The sequence below is a fragment of the Hydra vulgaris genome, chromosome 13 (assembly GCF_038396675.1).
Source record: "Hydra vulgaris chromosome 13, alternate assembly HydraT2T_AEP".
In the NCBI taxonomy this organism is placed as follows: domain Eukaryota; kingdom Metazoa; phylum Cnidaria; class Hydrozoa; order Anthoathecata; family Hydridae; genus Hydra; species Hydra vulgaris.
This window is the reverse complement of record NC_088932.1, coordinates 13,424,975-13,444,277: the sequence shown is the minus strand read 5'-3', so window position 1 is coordinate 13,444,277 and position 19,303 is coordinate 13,424,975. Positions and strand designations below refer to the sequence as shown.

Here is a 19,303-nt window from a genome sequence, read left to right as displayed (position 1 = left end):
TGTATATATATATATTAGGGCTGGTACTGATTAATTTTCTAATTAGGGCTGGTACTGATTAATCGTCTAAAATTTTAATCGATTATTCGATTAATTTCGATTAATTCTGAAGTCGACAGAATAACCTGCTTTTCACCATTGGTGAGGTGAAGTTGTTATCGGTAAACGTTAACTAACTACAGTATTCACAAACGTTAACAAACAAGACACTTAATGCCTGCTATACTGTATTCAGTTTAATTGACAAGTACAAGTAGGCATCACTTTAGCCAGTCACGTAAACAAACGAGGACGTTAACGTTTTCTGGGAGTAGACAAGATCGCAGTTTGTTGACAATGTACCCTGACGAACTAAACAGTCTTTCACAAGGAACAGAAGTGGCAGGTACACACAGAATTGTCTGCACAAAACTGCTTAGGTTAGGGTAACGATGCCTGTTCAGTTGCCACCACATGAGGGGATTCTCAGTTTCTGGAATTACACCTTCTTCTTGATATCGTGTAAGCTCAGCCAGTGAGCCATGTACTGTTTGTGATTCATCTGATGAGGATTGCGATTCCGAGTCGCTGACCAACAGAGTAAGTTTCAGTTTCTTACGCACAGGTTCTGATGCCTCGCCAGTGCTGGTAGTAGTTTCACGTTCAGCTCTCTGTCTTTGGTTACAGTACACCCGAAATGCATTAGAAAGTATTGTCCAAACTGCTTCACGTTTCTCTCTTGAGAGACAGCCGAGTTTCTTGTAACGTGGGTCTAATGCCACAGCCATTTGCAACGTTGGCAATGCATCAATGTTTTCAATGCGACCTGAGAAGTCATTTAGTGTTGCAGATTTGAAACGTGCTATATACCCTGGATCGTCATCATTAACCCGCAGAAGTCTGCGCAAAAATGCTTCTAACGGAAGTACAGCCGAACATGTAGCATACTGTTCACTACCAATATACTCAGTAGCATCTGCAAGTGGACCCAATACCGAGACAAATTTTGACATTTTCTCCCAGTCCAACTCCCTTAGTTTATCTCCAGTGTAATTCTCGGGATGGTCAATATGATACTGCTTAATGACATCTTTCACTTCCAGCAATCTGGCTAACATTAGGTAGGTACTGTTCCAACGCGTAGCTACATCCTGCTGCAATTTGTGAAACTTCACATCGTCAGACCTGTTAGAGGTACTGGCTTGGCTGGCCTTTAGCTCTGATGTATTCCTTGAACTGCGCTTAAAATGTCCAACTAGGTGTCGACATTTAGCCAGAATAGGAGATGAATCAGCTGCTTTCAAACCTGCTAGTATGCTCAGTTGAAGACAGTGTGCAATACACGGTATATGGCTGTAATCCGTCCGTCCTATAGCAGCAACCATATTTCGTGCACTGTCCGTTACGATACAGCTAATTTTTTCAGCAATGTTCCACGTTGCGGCAAACTCTTCATAGAAACTGGCAACATTATCAGCAGTGTGCCTTTCTTCAACATTTATGCAAGCTAAAGCGACAGACGTCAGTTTCCACTCAGAATCAATCCAATGACCTGTTATCCCACAGTACGATTCATTGTTGGTGGAGGTCCAAAAGTCAGTAGTTAGAGCAATACTATGAATGCATTCTAGAGCTTTCTTGTGCTCATTCAACTTCTCATTGTACATCTCTCCAATGACAGTGTCGATTGTACGGTGACTGGGCAAAGTATAAGTCTGGTTTTGAAGGGCAATACGAAGCACCGCCTCTAGTCCAGCAACTTCTACAATTGCTGTTGGACGTCCAGAACTGGCAATTCAATGAGCTATTGCCACCTTCAGGTCGGCTGAGACCTTTTCACTGACAGGCTTGTTTGACTGACACGTAAATAAATTGGTGATTGATTTTATCTGAGGGGTCATCTTACGTTCACTGTCGACAACCTGTTGATATTTCAGAGGATGATTGTGCTGAAGGTGATAAGTCAGCGATGTGTTTGAGCCACGGAAAGCAAACTGTTTATTGCAGTGAACGCAGTATATTTTGTCACCTTCGTCTACTTTACCATCAGCATTCAACTTGAAAACAAAATGCTTGCTTAACTTTCCAGTTAAATGTTTGACAGAAACGTTGCTTTCATTAGTTGCCGCAGCCATATTTGCAAAACAAACTTTGTTTACTTTAGAAACGGATATAGAAATGTAAAATAATGTTCCCAGGTCAGTAAGTATTTTAAAATATGACAAAATTTTTAGTCGAGATTTTCAAGATACGCGCTTTCAAAATTAATTTTATATTTATCGAATTCTATTGAAAAATTCTAAATTTAATACTCTTTTTCGTCATGGCTAATGACTTTGAAACAATTGATTTTGAAAAGTTGCGTTTAGACGTTTTTAAAACTTTCAAACTGAAAATAACTTGAAGTCCTGTCTGTACTATTTTAATTATAATTATAATCTCGTTTATATATTTTGACTAAGGAAACTTGTAAATATTACTATTATAAATTACGAAACTTGTAAATATATATATGTACGGCAAAAAAAATAAATAAAAAAATAAGTAACGGAAAACCGGCAAAAATTAATCGAAATATTACTGATTAAAGAAATTTTAATCGATTAAATAAATTAGCGATTAATCGATTAATTAATCGTTAATTTCCGCAGCCCTAATATATATATATATATATATATATATATATATATATATATATATATATATATATATATATATATATATATATATATATATATATATATGGACAAAACCATTGATTTGTAATTTGATTTGTAATTGATTTTAGTTTGTACAAATTATATATATATATATATATATATATATATATATATATATATATATATATATATATATATATATATATATATATATATTATATATGTATATATATATATATACATACATATATATATACATATATATATATACATATATATATACATATATATATACATATATATATATATATATATATATATATATATATATATATATATATATATATATATATATATATATATATATATATATATATATATATATATATATATGTATATATATGTATATATATATATACATACATATATATATATATATATATATATATATATATATATATATATATATATATATATATATATATATATATATATATATATATATATATGAAGAGAGAGAGAGAAAGGAGCTATTGCCTCGTCCGCCCCCCTGTTTCTACGCCATTATGTATATATACGGTAGAATCCCGTTAACTCGTACCCTAGATAAATCGTACTTTTATTTTAATTGAAAATCCGTTCAACTTAATAAATAAACTTTTATTAAGTTAAACGGATTTTCAATTTCTCTTGAACTTTCTCTATAAATTAACTATAAAATCTTTCGCTAAAGTCGCACTCTAGTTAAGTTGAACCATTCGCTAACTCGTACTGTTTTTTGGGTTCTTTACGCAAAAAACTTTGCCTTACTCGGACTTATATCTTGAATTGCATATAAGTGCGTAAAATTAAAAAACTTTAATATTTTAAACTTTGAACGTTCGAAAATTAACTTTGCGTCAAATATAATTAAACGTTTTCCCCGATATCTTCAATTCTGTTAAGCTTCGTTTAAATTCTATTTATTAATGATTAATATATTACAAATTCACAAACATCAATTAAAATTAGATAAGTCTTATAAATAGATAAGCCTCAAATGGAGTTTGAACCATGGATCCTTTGTTTCTGAGGCAAGTGCGCTACCACTGCGCTGCGGCTGCTCAAAAAATTGCATTGTAAATAATGTAAGTTGTTATGGAAACTTCGTTCGGAACTTCCCAGCATGCGAATTCTTTAGTGTCTAATGAACAAGGAAGCCTGGAAGTGCTCAAGGAAAACAAGAAAAGAAGAAGCGTGATTTGCTTCAATCAGGCCGTGATCCTAAACAACGCAAGCTGGTGTTTAATAATGAACATATTAATAATTTTGTTGAAGAAGCAACTGTTCCCGAGTCAAACCCAATGTTAATTGAGAAAAATGCTTTTTTGTGGAAAATAACGCCTAACGTAATTAGTGAAGCAACCACCGCGTCAAATATTGACGCAAGTCAAAAGAGAAAAGAATGTTTAATACAAAAAGGAAAGGGATGCTCACGTGGGTGTGGACGATTGGTAACAATATTGTCAAAGACCACATTTAACAATATTCTAGCTGCTATTTCAAACTTGATGAAGAATTATATAGTCAAGGAAATTGGTGATCGGAAATTCAGTGTTCAAATAGATGACAGTCAAGATACGTCAGTGATTAATCAGGAGACGATAATCTTGCGGTATGTACACGGAGTGGACGTGAAGGAGAAATTATTTGCGGTAAAAAAAATTACCGATGCAACAGGTGCAGGGCTATAAAACTAACTATTGAAATCAGAGCTTGAACACAATGGTTTAAAAATGTAAAAAAATTGTGGATGAATCTTTTGATGCAGAAGCAAACATGCGTGGTGAATATGATGGAGTTCAACGTTACATTAACAACGTTTTACCAAATGTACACATATAGTGTTACGCGCACGTCCTGAATTTTCTGCAACAGATGTTGTGGAAAATATACAAGCTGTCAAAAACTTTATTTTGACAGCTTGTATATTTTACTTACTTTGGCAGCTTACTTTGGCGATTTTTGCAAACTAATGAATGTTTGGACGGATGTTCTCATTGGACAAGGAGTTGGATCTGCGAAACTGAAAAGACTACAAAAAATTGGTGAAACACGTTAGTGTTCAAAACAGGTGGCGCTGGAACGAATTCTTGGAAATTATGATGATCCACAAGTGGAACTGTTTTATCCTCTTTTGCAAGTTTTTATTTTTATATCTATATAATAATACTGAACCTAATAATAGTAGTAGTGCCCTTTTGAGCGTGCTTGACACACAACTCTTAGCAGCCATTGCAACTGAGGTAACGGCGAGAAAGATTTGCAGCAGCTTTGTTTCATAAGAAAACGTGAACGAAAGAGTATGCAAATATCAAACGTACGTAAACTTTAAATTATGCAATATTAAAACATACTACAACATTTATCAAGTTTTACAGTTTTACTTTCACTTAAAAATTGCATTGCGTCAACATCTCCTTTATTTCTATATATAGCATTTATTTTCGTTAAAAAAATTATTAAAAACTTTTAAAATTTTGGAAATCAATGTGCCAGCGTGGCCGAGTGGTTAGCGCGCAAAGCTGCTGATCAAAAAAGCCATTGTTCGAGTTCTACCAACGGCGTTAATGTTTTAATTTTTTCAAATTCTTTCAAATACAAATTACTTGTGAAGTTTCATAAAGATTATATACAAATATATATAACGATATAATACACTTTAACAAACGAAAAATTTTTTAAAAATTCTAAAAACATTAAAAAACGGGGGGAAATTTGTTGCATATGTGTCATAATTAAGATACTTATGTTATTTTAGTTTTACTTTTTGAGTTTTTTTTATAACATGTTGTAAATTCATTTTTCTTGCATGAACTCAACTGTTCCAATTATTGCCATAATTGGAACAGTGCCTTAATTGGAACACTTGCATTTATTTTTGAAAAAAGTGAATTATAGCTATTTTTTTTTTTTTTTTTTAGTAAAACGCCTTATTTTCTACGTTTTGACACATTTTGAAAGTTATTCCTCAAAAAATGCATTTGCACCATTGATTTAAAGTTTTTATGCACCATTTTTTTTCGGCGATCTAATTTTGTGTTTACACAATATTAATTGCGCTGGGTAAACTATACTGCTATAGGTTATACAATTTTTTGTGTTTAATTTGATGGGATTTAAAATGCAAAATAACAATATAAAATTATCTTATAAATTGCTGCAAAGATGATATTGCAGTGATATAACAAATAGTCCAAATTTCCTTAATTGGAACTATAAAGTTTTCCTGGCTTAATCAGTCATAAAATCAAAGGGTTGTAGAAATAGTTCAAGCGCAATTTAAAAATACTTAGTAACAACAAAAACCTTAAAAATAATACTTTGTTTAGTGATTTTTAATCAATAAGTTAAGAGAACGTCATAACAGTTAAAGCTTATATTCAATTATTGTTTGTAGAATTTCAGCTTGTCAGGGTAATATTAATCCTATTATAAGTTTTGAAGGAACTGTTTAAATTTTCACTGTAAAGATAAAAATCATTTTTAATCAATTTTGTTGATTTTATTGGGTTTTTTTTTAAAAAAAACAACCTGTTCTGATTTATGAATTAAAGTTTTCCAAGTTAGGGAAACAGTGGTCTTGAATGGAACAAAATGGTATCTTTGCAAAAACAAATCTATCAAAATGGTATCTTTCCAATAACAGTACAATCAATCAAGTCAAATTATGATCAAAAGTATAATAGGATTGTCTGTTAGTATTAATCAAATCATAAATGTTTTCACAGTTAAGCCATCTTTGGTTAATAGATATTTATTGTTCCAATTATTAATTAAGTGTTCCAATTAAGGCAACTCTCCCCTACTATGATAAAAATTTTGCTATAAATATTGCAATAAATACAGTAAGATTGAAAAACATTCAAAATTTATAAGGGGAGGTTTTTCCCCCAAAACGACGCTGATGACAGCGCACTAAACCACTGAGCTATCAATGATATGCGTTAAGTAGAAAAACAAACCTAATTATAAATCTCTTAGAAGCTCTAGGTATGCGGAAGAGGTGCGCATGGTAATTTATTTGCTCTTAAAGTAATTTTTTCAAATGAATTATTTTACGTAAAAATGTTGAAGTAAACAAATAAGAGGTATAGAAATGATCGGTGTGGAATAGAAAAGTATAGAAATGATAGGTATGGTAAAGACCCATATTTTATCGGTCCGGAAAGCTAGGATATATATAAGAGGAAAAAGTATAGAAAAGTTCAGAGTGAAATAGACTCACAAAGACCCGTATCTTTACGGGTCAGATCAACTAGTATAATAAGATTGTTTTCTTCAAAAAGTATATAACCTAATGTGCATAACTCTCTAAAGTATCTTAGAGAATGCTTTCATAATTTTTTGAAAATACAGTGCAGAGACTTCCGGAATGGTGGACGCTTTTTTATAACGAATTTTATAAAAAAATTAAAAAAAGAAAAAAGAATAAAAAGGAATAAAATAAGAAAAATAACTAAAATAAAAATAAAGAGAGTGAAGAAAAGAAAAAGGAAGAAACAAAAAAGCAAAAAGCATAAACAAAAAATTAAAAACCAAATCAAACAATATGAAAGAAAAAAAGTAAAAGAAAGAAAAAAGAAACGAGAAAAGAAAAAAGAAAGACAAAAAACAAAAGGTAAAAGAAAAAAAACATTCGAAAATAGAAAGTAGTTAAAAAGAATTCCACAAATAAAATGAGGGGGGGGGGGGGATTCAGAGTGGATGTTTTCCGTATAGTAATTGATCAGATTACCACTAGCATAGATGAACGTTTCTTAGTTAACATGGACATCATTAGAGACACTGCGTGTTTAGATCCCAGACGTTTTAAAGAAATTGTTGAAAATGGTATTCTAGAAAACAGTCTTGCAAAAATTTCTCGAATAACTAATCTTTGTTCTGACAGATTGCGATCTGAATTGCATTGCTTTGCTACAAACTTTAATAGGCTCTCAAAAACACTACAAGATGAATTAGCAGTGAGTCCTAGTGACGAAGATTCTGAAAAATCGAATTCGGTCTCAGAATTGGATACTTCGACAAAAGCTACTGAAAATGAGAATGATAGAGATTTTCAGAACTTTGAACGTTGTGTCGGGTCTTGTAAAAAATGTTTAAAATAATGCCATAGCATTTTATACAAATATTCCTTAAATGCAATAGCTTATTGAAATCTGTTTCTAGCTTACGAATATCTATTAACACTTTCATTCTCACAAGTAAGCTGAGAACGGGTATTTAGTAAACTAAAAATTGTCAAAACTAGGCTGCGTTCCTCACAAGGTAACGATAAGCTTAAGACAGTTATGTTGATGTTGACCGACAAGGACATTTTGGATTCAGTTGCAGTTGAGGACTTAATTGGCTATTTGTGTTAAGATTCCGTAGAGTTATCAAAATTGTTGCTTCTATAAATTACATTAGGAGATTGTAGTCAGTTACATTGTAAATACCATTTACACCACAGGGTCCATTTTGATTTTTTTTTATCTTAAATGATTTAAAAGGAATGTTATTATCATTTATCATAAAAAATTTATCGTGCTATTAATATTATTTATTATCATTGTCAACATAATTATCATGTATATTAACTATTATGTATAATTCGTGCATAAGTATTATGTATATTTCGTGCATAAGTAAAATGACATACTGAATTATATTGTAAGCTTGAATGATCTTAAAGATCATTCAGGCTTACAAAAGTTCAAATTAAACTTTTGAAGTGTTCGATTATTTTACCCATTCATATTCAAATTAAAAAACTTTTATATGGATGAGTGCTGTAACTTACGTAAGCTAAATACCCCCACACCAACCCATTTTCTACCCATCTCCCGACCTTATAACGCCCTCCCTCTTCCCTTTCCTAGTAGGATTTGAAGTACCAGTCCGCGCCTGTTAAGCAATACACAAAATTAAATTTATAACATAGTTATAATATTGTGTAATGCAGCATTACACAATATTATAACTAAGTTATAAATTTAATTTTATATAATGGTTACTTTTATGTTATAAATTAAGTTTATCACTTAAGTTTAGCATTATACAATTTTATGACCAAGTTAAAAATTTAATTTTGTGTAATGCCTAATTTATGTTATAAATTCAATTTAATTTACTTTAAAAAATAATAATTTTCTTACACTTTGCATAAGTTTTTGTATGATTGCCCATTTTGCGTGTCTTCAAACTTTAAAATTTGATTTTTTCAACTTGGATTTATTGCCGAACTAAGTAAATAAGTCAAATGTACATTTAAACATAAAATAGCCCCCCAATTCCAAAATAAATTATTTAATTAGGATAAGCCAGATTGTCCAATTTTATTATTTTATTTTTTTTCAAAACTATCTTTGCTGCTTTAATATTTAACTAATAAAATGTTGAATTGAAAAGATTTCTTTTTTATAACAACACTTTTAATAGAATTTTATATTTTTTATAATTTGTTTTACTGACCTTTATTTTTTAATCAGTTTATAACATTCTAAAATGACAGGGAGCTTTAGATTATTGTTTATTTATTTTTCATTTTTGACTAATCTTACTTTTTTTTGGAATTTTAACTTTAACTTTGCTTTTCTTCTCTTTTTTTTTTTTTAATTTTTTTTATCTTGATTAACTTTTTATTGTCTTTCATTTTGCTGCCTAAATTATTTTCTTTCTCATAATAAACGATGGGGATCTTTATTGTATTAACATACTTTTATTTGTTTTTTATTTTGCATTGACTTGACAATTGTATTTTCCTAGTCCATTTGCACGTTATCCGGGTATTTATTTTCCAGTCGATAGTTCTTTAGTGTTCTACAGTCTCTAGTAATGAGTGGTTTTATAAAAAACTATTGATAATATTTTTTTCAAGCAGAAATGTTAATAAAATTTCAGCTTTCTTACTTATACTTGAGTAACATTCTGCTAGTTTTTTATAATAAACGTAAAAAAACTTGATCTGTTCAAAACGGAATTTGTTTGCTGATCAGGAGTAAAATAGTTAACGAATGAAAGGAAGTTGAATCATTCAATTGACTTCCAACAACACACGAACACACTTACGCAACAAAATTACTCTTTAGATCTTAAACACCCGTTTCTTTTAAAGCAAGTCCGACAGTTATATTTACAAAACCCAACTCTCCTATTGGGTCGTAAACTAGATCAAAGTTTATTGTTAAACACATGTTTAATTTTGAATTTATTTATAAACAGTATTGTCACTCCATGGACCAGTAATAATATTGGATCAATCTCAATAACTAAAAATAATTTAAACTGAGCTGATTTATTTTAAACCAGGTAAAATTGTCCAGCAAACATGCTTTCTGCAATTACTTTTTGTAGAATATTGTTTATCATATTTTTAGAGACGAAAGGAAGAAATCAAAGTCGTGAAGCAAAGAATTGCGAAAAACCAAAATAACTGCCTCAAATTTGAAAATTGACATCTAATATCGGGTATGTAAAATATATATATATTTTTTAAGTTAAAGAAATTTTTTTTCTTAATTTAAAAAAAGAGCTTTTGTAAAAATAAAAAGTAATAGTGTTAAAATAACATGCATCCTTTAAAAATATGAAGCGAAAGATTGAACGAACATTCGAGCAAAAGATTGAACAAACATTCAAACGAAAGATTGAACAAACATTCGTAAAAACGTAGTGCTGCAGTATATAAGGGAAAATAGTTTAAGTAGTAATAAGCTATTTATAGATAATTTCCAACAACAAAAAATAGATGCTAATTTTAAAATAATTTTGAAATAAAACTGAAAATGTTATATCGTTATTACACTATATCAAGGCACTGAAATATAAGTAAACGTAACCAATGTGTTTAATATCGATTGCATCGTGAGTTAAAGTTTAAGTCTAAATGTATTGAAGAATTATGGGTCATAAATTGGATGAAGTTTTTCTTATTTTACTATTGAGAAGTTTGTTTGTATACAAATTGAGGTATTTGGTTTTCGATTAAAACATATGTCTTCAGTTTGACATATAGTTATTTACTTAATGCATTGTGCTAGAATTAGTCAGCTAGAACTAATTAGCATATTTTTGAAAACAAAAATTGCATAGACATTGTGAAAAATGCAAACAAATATAATAACAAGTTTGCTGTTCTTAAATTGAAATTGAATTATTTCATTTAAAAAAAAAATTAATTAAAGCTTTAGTTTTTTATGTTTACATTACAAAAGCTTTTAATATGGCTGAACACAAAATTGCCGAAGGGTTTAAAATAATGTTTTAATGAAGTAAAAAGAAATGATTAACAAACTGTAAGGTAACCCTGGTAACCCTGAATCCAAAAAAAAAAAAATTACTATTCAGAAAACATAAATTAATTTCAAATATTAATTTAACATTTATGTGTTTGAAACAAAATGTAGAAACAATACCCTATATATGCTCTCTATATATGCACTAATCAGTTCGTGAGTATAAAATAACTAGATATAGTATATATATATACTTAGCTATAATATTGAAAATAAAATAATAAACTTTTAATACCCATTAAAGAGTTGTAATTATTATCTTTTGAAACTAAATTAAAAAGTTTATAAACAATAGTCAAGCTTTCTTTATTGCTGGGCTGCATTATTGGTTTATTGTTTCAACTACATTGGCTGCTTTGTTGTTTCAACTGCATTAAATTTGCAGTTTGTCTAACCGTATTTTGCATTAGTTGATGCAACAGCAATTGTACTAACCAATTTTTGTGTTTGTTGGCACAGTTGTTTTGAATTTTGAACTGATTCAACTGCTATTTACGTTAAGTGGTCTAACAAACAGATGTGGCTAATGTTATGTTGGTATACGTAATTAGAATTCCGGCTCAGTACCAAAACGTCTGAATTTCGATGTCTGCTCTAGCCTGATACAGAACATTGGTAAGGAAGGTGGCACGAACTTCCTGGTAAAATGGTCCTATTATTGGAAAAAAAAAAAAAAATTATTTTATATATATATATATATATATATATATATATATATATATATATATATATATATATATATATATATATATATATATGTATATATATATATATATATATATATATATATATATATATATTAGGGTGGTCCTTAAAACAACTTTTTTTAAAAAAAGCTGCTCCCACCCCTTAAATGTGTTCTATATAATACGAAAACACTGGGTTTAAATTTTTTTTGAAAAAAACATATTTATAGAGGTCCCCCAAGACCCTTTAATATTTAACGGGTCCCTAATATTTTCAAAAAAAAAGTTTCTCAAAAATAGGTCAACCTGGTACTCAAATGAAGCGCAATTATATAAAAATTTCAAAGATATTATTCATTTTGAAAAATAAATTTGAAGTTTAAACTTATTTATCACAATTATCATGAAAAATTCACTTATTTCATTTTTTGCTAAAAAACAAGATTTTTACGTAGTAAAACCTAAAATAACTTTATTATTTCAAAATGAATAATATTTTTGAAATTTTTATATAATTTCGCTTCATTTGAGTACCAGGTTGACCTATTTTCAAGAAACTTTTTTTTTTTAAATATTAGGGATCCGTTAAATATTAAAGGGTTTTGGGGGACCTCTAAAAATATTTTTTATTCAACAAAATTTTAAACCTAGTGTTTTTGTATTATATAGAACACATTTAAAGGGTGGGAGCAGATTTTTTTCAAAAAAATTGTTTTTAGGGCCACCCTAATATATATATATGTATATATACATATATATGTATGTATATATATATATATATATATATATATATATATATATATATATACATATATATATATATATATATATATATATATATATATATATATATATATATATATATATATATATATATATATATACATATATATATATACATATATATATATACATATATATATATATATATATATATATATATATATATATATATATATATATATATATATATATATATATATATATATAGACACGCACATATATAAATATATAATACACACACACACATATATATAAATATATAATACACAAACACACACACACACACACACATATATAAATATATAATACACACACACACACACACACACACACACACACACACACACACACACACACACACACACACACACACACACACACACACACACACACATACACATACACGTATATGTAGTAATAAAGTAACAATAACATACAAATATTTTTCTTCAGAGTTAATACTATTAATATAGTGCTTATAGTAGTGCCTATTGATAAATTAGAAGTAAGTACTAACAATATTAGTAAATATCTAAATAGTAATTAGCTTGAATAATAAGATTTTAAAAAACAACAACAAAAAAATAGTGAAACTTTTTAGTACAAAAGGATGAAAAAATTTTCTTAGTATATGTGTTTTTTAAATAACCGGGGGCCGTATTTTCATTTCTCCTTAAGCTTAACGGAGCGTAAGTCAAAAATTTCTTTTAAATTACATTAATAAAAAATTTATTTAAAATTATAATTTTTTAAGCAATTAGAAATTTCAGCTAAAAGCTCCATTAAGCTTAACGGAGAGATGAGAATACGGCCCCGGATTGTTCGCACTGGATGCTTTTTTTTCTAGCTCGTTTACTTCCGACTTGATATTTTTGTATTTTTCTCAAGCTTACTGATTTTTAAACAAATAAAAAAACACAGATCATATTATATGATCTTTACTGATGTGATTAAAAACCAATATCTAGTGAGGTAGGGGGAAGATCTGTTTAACAATAATAAACAAGATATAACTAAAATGAATAATTTGTAAAAAACTTAACTTGATCTTCGTCAAAATTAATCCAAATAAAAAAAGAACTTACTTTTGAAAAACCAGGCAAAGTTATAAAATTAGAATAGATAGAGTTTATGTTTGATTATCTCAAAGAATGTAAATACCTAGGTTATTTATTAGCACTTAAAATCTATTAGGCAACCAAAAATAAAAAAAGGAAAGTTAAAAAACTCCTTTGACTAGGATAAATCCTCATAATGTCAAAAAATTATCAAAAGTAAAATTTTTTTAAATCTTAAAAGCTCAAACTGGATGGGAGTAGAAGCCTCTAAACAAGCAAAAAATCTCAACAAAGTAAAAAAAAATTACTAGTAAAAAACATAAAAACATCTTTTTCAGATAACCTGAACGTGTTTCTGAACATTTAAATTAGCAGCGAACATTACAAAGCTCTGTCTTAAACTAGGGAAAACACTAGAGATCAGTCTACCAGTTAAATTTTACTTCGAGTGCTGGGATATCTATAAAGAATATCTTTTCGCTCTATCAAACCCCAATGTCTTTGACGTAAATGAATATAAAGTTCATGGACCCAGAAAACGGTGCTAATTTGTATCTTTCCCGAGAATAAAGGTTTGACTTCGCTGCGAAATTAGCAACCAAAATGCCTGCTTTGCTCGGACTACAAATATTGTTACTTAAGCTTTCATATTGAGGTTATCAAAGATTTTTCAAAATGTTCTTGAACCATCTCAAACCAAGTCGGTTCCGGAATGATACATGTTCTCAAACATTTTTTCAAAAATTAGTTTAATACACTAATGGTAAAAACTGTAATATATAAACTACAAAAAAAAAAAAAAAATAGTGATTACTATTTTCTTTATATATTATTTGTCATTAAGAATAATTTTTATAAAGCTTTTTTAAAATGAAAATATAAATTTTAACCGAAGCTGGCAGAAAACAAGATTTCAACATACGGTCCCGTTGATTAATATGTTGACGAAATCCAAAACCAAGAAAGTTTAATGGTTTGAATAATGTTATTCATATTATCTTTGTAATATCAGAGAAAGAAAAGATACTAATTGCTAAAAATACTTAAAATCATGTCGCCTTATTATTTTTGTTTATCTCTAAATAATAATGATAAACTTAGTCCAGGAAAGCCAATTAAAATTTTAACTTCCGAAGTTTTGAGATCGTTCAAAAAAGTAAAATACAAAAAAAAGAAAGAGCAAAAACATTAAAAAATTTAAAAAATTTTTTTAAAAAAGAAAGAAAATCTGCAAAAATTAAAAGTAGGAAATGGAAAAAAAATTTGAAAATGAGATGAGTAAACGTCTAGTAGAAAAAAAGTATTATTTTTTTCTAGTTGCTAGCATGAGATAAACGTTATACGCTATGCTCTCTATAAGAGTTAATATTAGTTAATTAACAATTAATGATTTGTTAAATGCTATTTGATAGTTACAAAAAAAAATCCAAAAAGGCACAAGGTTTAAAAACCAAAGCTTTAGATAATTAGCTTCGTCCTATGCTAACTTGTTTAACGTTTCAATTTTTAAATTTTAATAACTTTCTTTTCTCTTCAAAACAACAGTGTTATGTTTTCTACACATAAAAATCATGTTTTCTCAAATTTATATTAAAAGGAAATTCCCACTTAGCAGACAGAGCTCTCTGTGTTAAACAGAGCTCTCTTAGTAAACAAAGCCCACTTAGTAGACAGAGCTCTCTTAGAAAACAGAGCCCATTTAGTAAACAGAGCTCTCTGTGTTAAATAAGTAAATGTAAAAGTTAAAATAATGTTACAAAAACTAGAGCAACAGAACTTTTCAAAAAACTGATCAAGGTTTAAAAATAAAACCATTTCAAAGTTACAGCAATATACAGAGGGAGACTTAAACTAGGGAAGGAGAACTATTTATCTTAAGCACTTTTTCCTTAGTTATAAGATCAAAAATATTAAATTAGTTTTTTGAATATTTTTTTTCACTATTGGCAAACTTTTATTTTTCAGACGGTGATCCCAGAATAGAGAAATCTTTTACCATATAGGCGGTGATTAAGATTAGAGAAACTTTCTACTATATCGACAGTGATCCCAGATAATTTCTGCCATATACAATGGACGTAGTAGAAACAATAGGCATGATAAGCAACAAAAGTGACTTTGGATGTGAAAAAAATGTTTTTACGGATATTCGTCATAAAGGTAAAACTTTTTTTATAGTTGTATATGGATTTAACTGTGGGTTTACAACTTTCTTTAACTTGCTGTTAATTTTTGGAATCTATCGTTACAAAAGACCGAAATGTTTTAACAGAAATGAAAAGCATGTCATAATTCTATCAACAGTAGATTTACTAATTGGTTTAATGGAAATGCCATTAGAGATCGCACTTCTTGAATCATCTAATGGCGGATGTACTATACTCTCTATTCGAAGTTTTTTCATAATGTTTCTTGGTAAAGCGTCTGTATGTTGCATAGTTTTAATTGCAGTCGATCGATTTTTGACAGTTTTATATAGTGATCAAAACTTTATAGAACTTTATCCTACATTAAGCATTGCTTCCGTTTTTATAATAAGTTTTGGTATGGGTGTTTGTTATTCATTTGTTTCTATGTCTAAGGACCCGCTCATTCAAAAAGTTTTCTTCCTGGTGAATGCGAGTTTTGACTTGACTATTTACTTGGTGGTTAATATTGCAAACATCGCTTTACTTATAAACGCCAAAAAAAGATTAAAAAGATTGTCCAGTAGCAGATCGTATCGTTTGGATTCAGATCAGCGGCTAACACGTACAATCTGTATAATTTCAACAACACTTGCAATCATCTACTTACCTTTTATAATAATGCAGTTTGTTTTTGCAGCAGAATTTACGAGAAAAAGTAAAATTATAGAATATTTATTTTATCTGACAGTTGTCATAACTCATTTGAACTCAGGAATAAATGCATTAATATACATTGCAAGAAATAAAAAGTTAATTAAAAAAATCGCTTTTTTTTATTGACTTCTTATTTCTTGACAAAGAAATGAAAGAGAGTTAATGTGTTTTATATAACGTAACACTTATTTAATAAATGTAATAAATGTATGTTTTTTTATTACAGTATTATACTTTCGTAACTATATAGAAATAAACTATGATTTAAAATGATTGGATGTGCATTGCTGCATTTGTAGCGTGTTTATAACATCTTATATAGGAATGCAACGATACATTTTCGTTACAGTTACGATACTCGAACTTGCAAACTGTTTTTTCATAAAGAATGGCCCATATAGTACCAAAAACAAAGTTGCTAGAGAACACGGTTCACTAATGATTTTGTTCACTAAAATGTTTTCATATAAAATGTAAATTTTATTTAGTAACGATTCAACGATACAAAAAACTTTCAATACGATACTTTTTTGATAAACGCTTGTAAAGTATTTTAACGAACAAGTCAAATAAAAATAAAAAAATTACTCGTATTACGAGCAACGTTTAAAAAAAAAAAGTTTGTTTACGAGTCGTAAACATTATTTACTTTTTTTAAATTTACTTAGGTAAACGTTGTTCGTTTTTGGTACTATTTGACTAATTAAAAACAAAAGTATTAGTTTAAGTATGCATCCCTAATAATATAAAATACAGGTAAAATATTTAGGAACGAGAATCAAAATGTTTATCCGTATTTTATGAAATACTTCAAGGTTCTTGATAATAAGAAGAGTCTCACGCGACTTCTCTTTAATCACATAACTTATCTCATCAAGTTTTTAATATTATTTTAAATAAAGCTTTTTAAATTTTTTATATCTTGACAGGTATTTTTAATAGAAGTGTTTTTTCTTTATATTTATCATGTGAAAACATAAATAAAAAAAGAAAAATCTATTTAACCTAATTTCAAATAAGTGAGACCAATTCTTGTAGTTATTATTCAAACAAAAATGTTTTGATGAAAAAGAATTTTTAATGGTATTTTGAAATATTTTTATGTGATGCTGGTCCTCTATACAGTGAGTTGCTATTTTTATGTGATGCTGGTCCTCTATACAGTGAGTTGCTATTTTATTAGACTCGTTAAAAAAATTGATATTTTTCTGTTATGTTGATTTTTGTGACTACTTTTTGAATTTTTATGTTCTGATTTCACATTTGGAACTAAAACAAGCAAAACCCAATATTATATATAATTAAAATTTGTTATTTAAGGTACAAAATTAAGACAAAAAGGTATAAGAAGCTCAAATTTAAAACTTATTATGATGTCCTTTCGTTTCTATTAAGGCCTAAATACGTTGTAGCATGCTCGAAATAGTTTTATCTGTTTCTTGGAGCTCCTCATTGTGATTTCAAACATAAATGAGCCTTTCTATAAGCTTTTGCTTTGAATTGATTACATTTTTAGCAATTTCTTTAATTAAAAGCTCCCAGACGTTCTCTATTAGATTCATACCCGGAGAGTTTCCAAGCCAACCCAAAACGTCAATTTTTTTTTTCAAGCATTTAGTTACAGACTTGGCTTTGTGGCACAGGGCTCCATAGTACATAAACATAAACTCTTTTTCATTGGAGAACAACTGGGAAAATTTGTACTAGTAGTTTATCTTGAAGAATTCAAACTTTTTGCTTTGGCCAAATAAGCAACACTGGTAAGATAAGAAGGTTAAACTTCTTTAAACACCGCGGAAGAGCTAAATGCTCTTCCGCGGTGCTCTGCAATGAGACCGTAAGAAGTTCAAAATACTACCTGGTATAGATTTTGAAGCACTATGACGGCTGTGCGGTGTGATTGTCGGTTGATGCTATGCAGTCTGGTTATACTTTTCACTCATTCTTCTTTTAGCAAAACTTTAATAAACTCTTTTATAAATTACTCTTCCATATATGGAACTGCCAAGTTCAAAAAAATTTTATATTGCTTTTCCTTTTTTTTTTTTTTTTTCATCATAGTGAAATAAAGAACCCAAAAAAAATGCGTATCTTTGGTCGAGATAACCGTATTAAACTATATACTGAAGATGACCAAAGTTTTTTATTTTTGATATATTCAAAGGTATGTAAATACTGTGAAAATGTAATTCTTAGCTTAAGAGACAATCCAAAAGCTTCATCCCTATCGTGATAGCTAGGTTATAAGCCAAAAGTTCCATTTGATGAAATCCCATCTCCAGTGAGATTGTTTTTTTGTAGTTATTTAGGTGCTCCCAGGAATCCTTACTGTCTTATCACAGAGCACTGCCGGAAAGCATTTGACAAGAAGTTTACGCCTCCTTCTGTACCAATGTCGCTTGTTGGGTTAGAGCTTGCGTCGAACCTCGGGCCTTTGGGTTCTGAGCCAGAACTCTAACTACTGCGCCACGGCTGTTCTTTATGAAATGGGATCTCGTTAAATTTATTAGACCCCATAAATCCATCTTGCTTAGGCAATAATTATTATAAATTTAACTGAAAGAATTTTGCAATAGACCATAGAGTAGGGTGGGGTAATCTGAGCCTATTTTTATCTATTTCAGACTTTGAGTTTAAAAAAAAACAATGTTTAGGTATCGGTTTTCGGACAATAAATGTCCTTTCTTAAAAAAGAAGGTACAAAAGAAACTATTACCTCTACTGAAGTATCAAAGAAATACCCAAAAGATCTAAGAAGTGCTCAAAATAGCATGAATGTTACCATAAAAGAGCAGTGATCAAAAAAATAGTTATTTTTTATAAAACACATTATTAAAACAGAAATAGTAATGTTTTAATAATGTGTTTTATAAAAAGTAACTATTTTTTATAAAACACATTAGCTTCTTTTGTACATTTTTTTTAATTTGGTTTTTTTCTTCTCTAACTTTTTGTTCCTCAAGTAACCGTCGTTTGACT

General features: G+C 29.0%; 1 long non-coding RNA gene across 1 annotated transcript in view; it reads left to right on the top strand.

The window, feature by feature from the left end:
* The window catches only part of LOC136072622 (uncharacterized), a 33,498-nt gene extending 17,001 nt beyond the window's left edge, over positions 1-16,497 (top strand). The window contains exons 2-3 of the long non-coding RNA XR_010642904.1: positions 10,037-10,127; positions 15,447-16,497. This is a non-coding gene — a long non-coding RNA (uncharacterized LOC136072622). The remainder of the gene's footprint in view (positions 1-10,036; positions 10,128-15,446) is intronic.
* Positions 16,498-19,303: the final 2,806 nt, after the last annotated feature.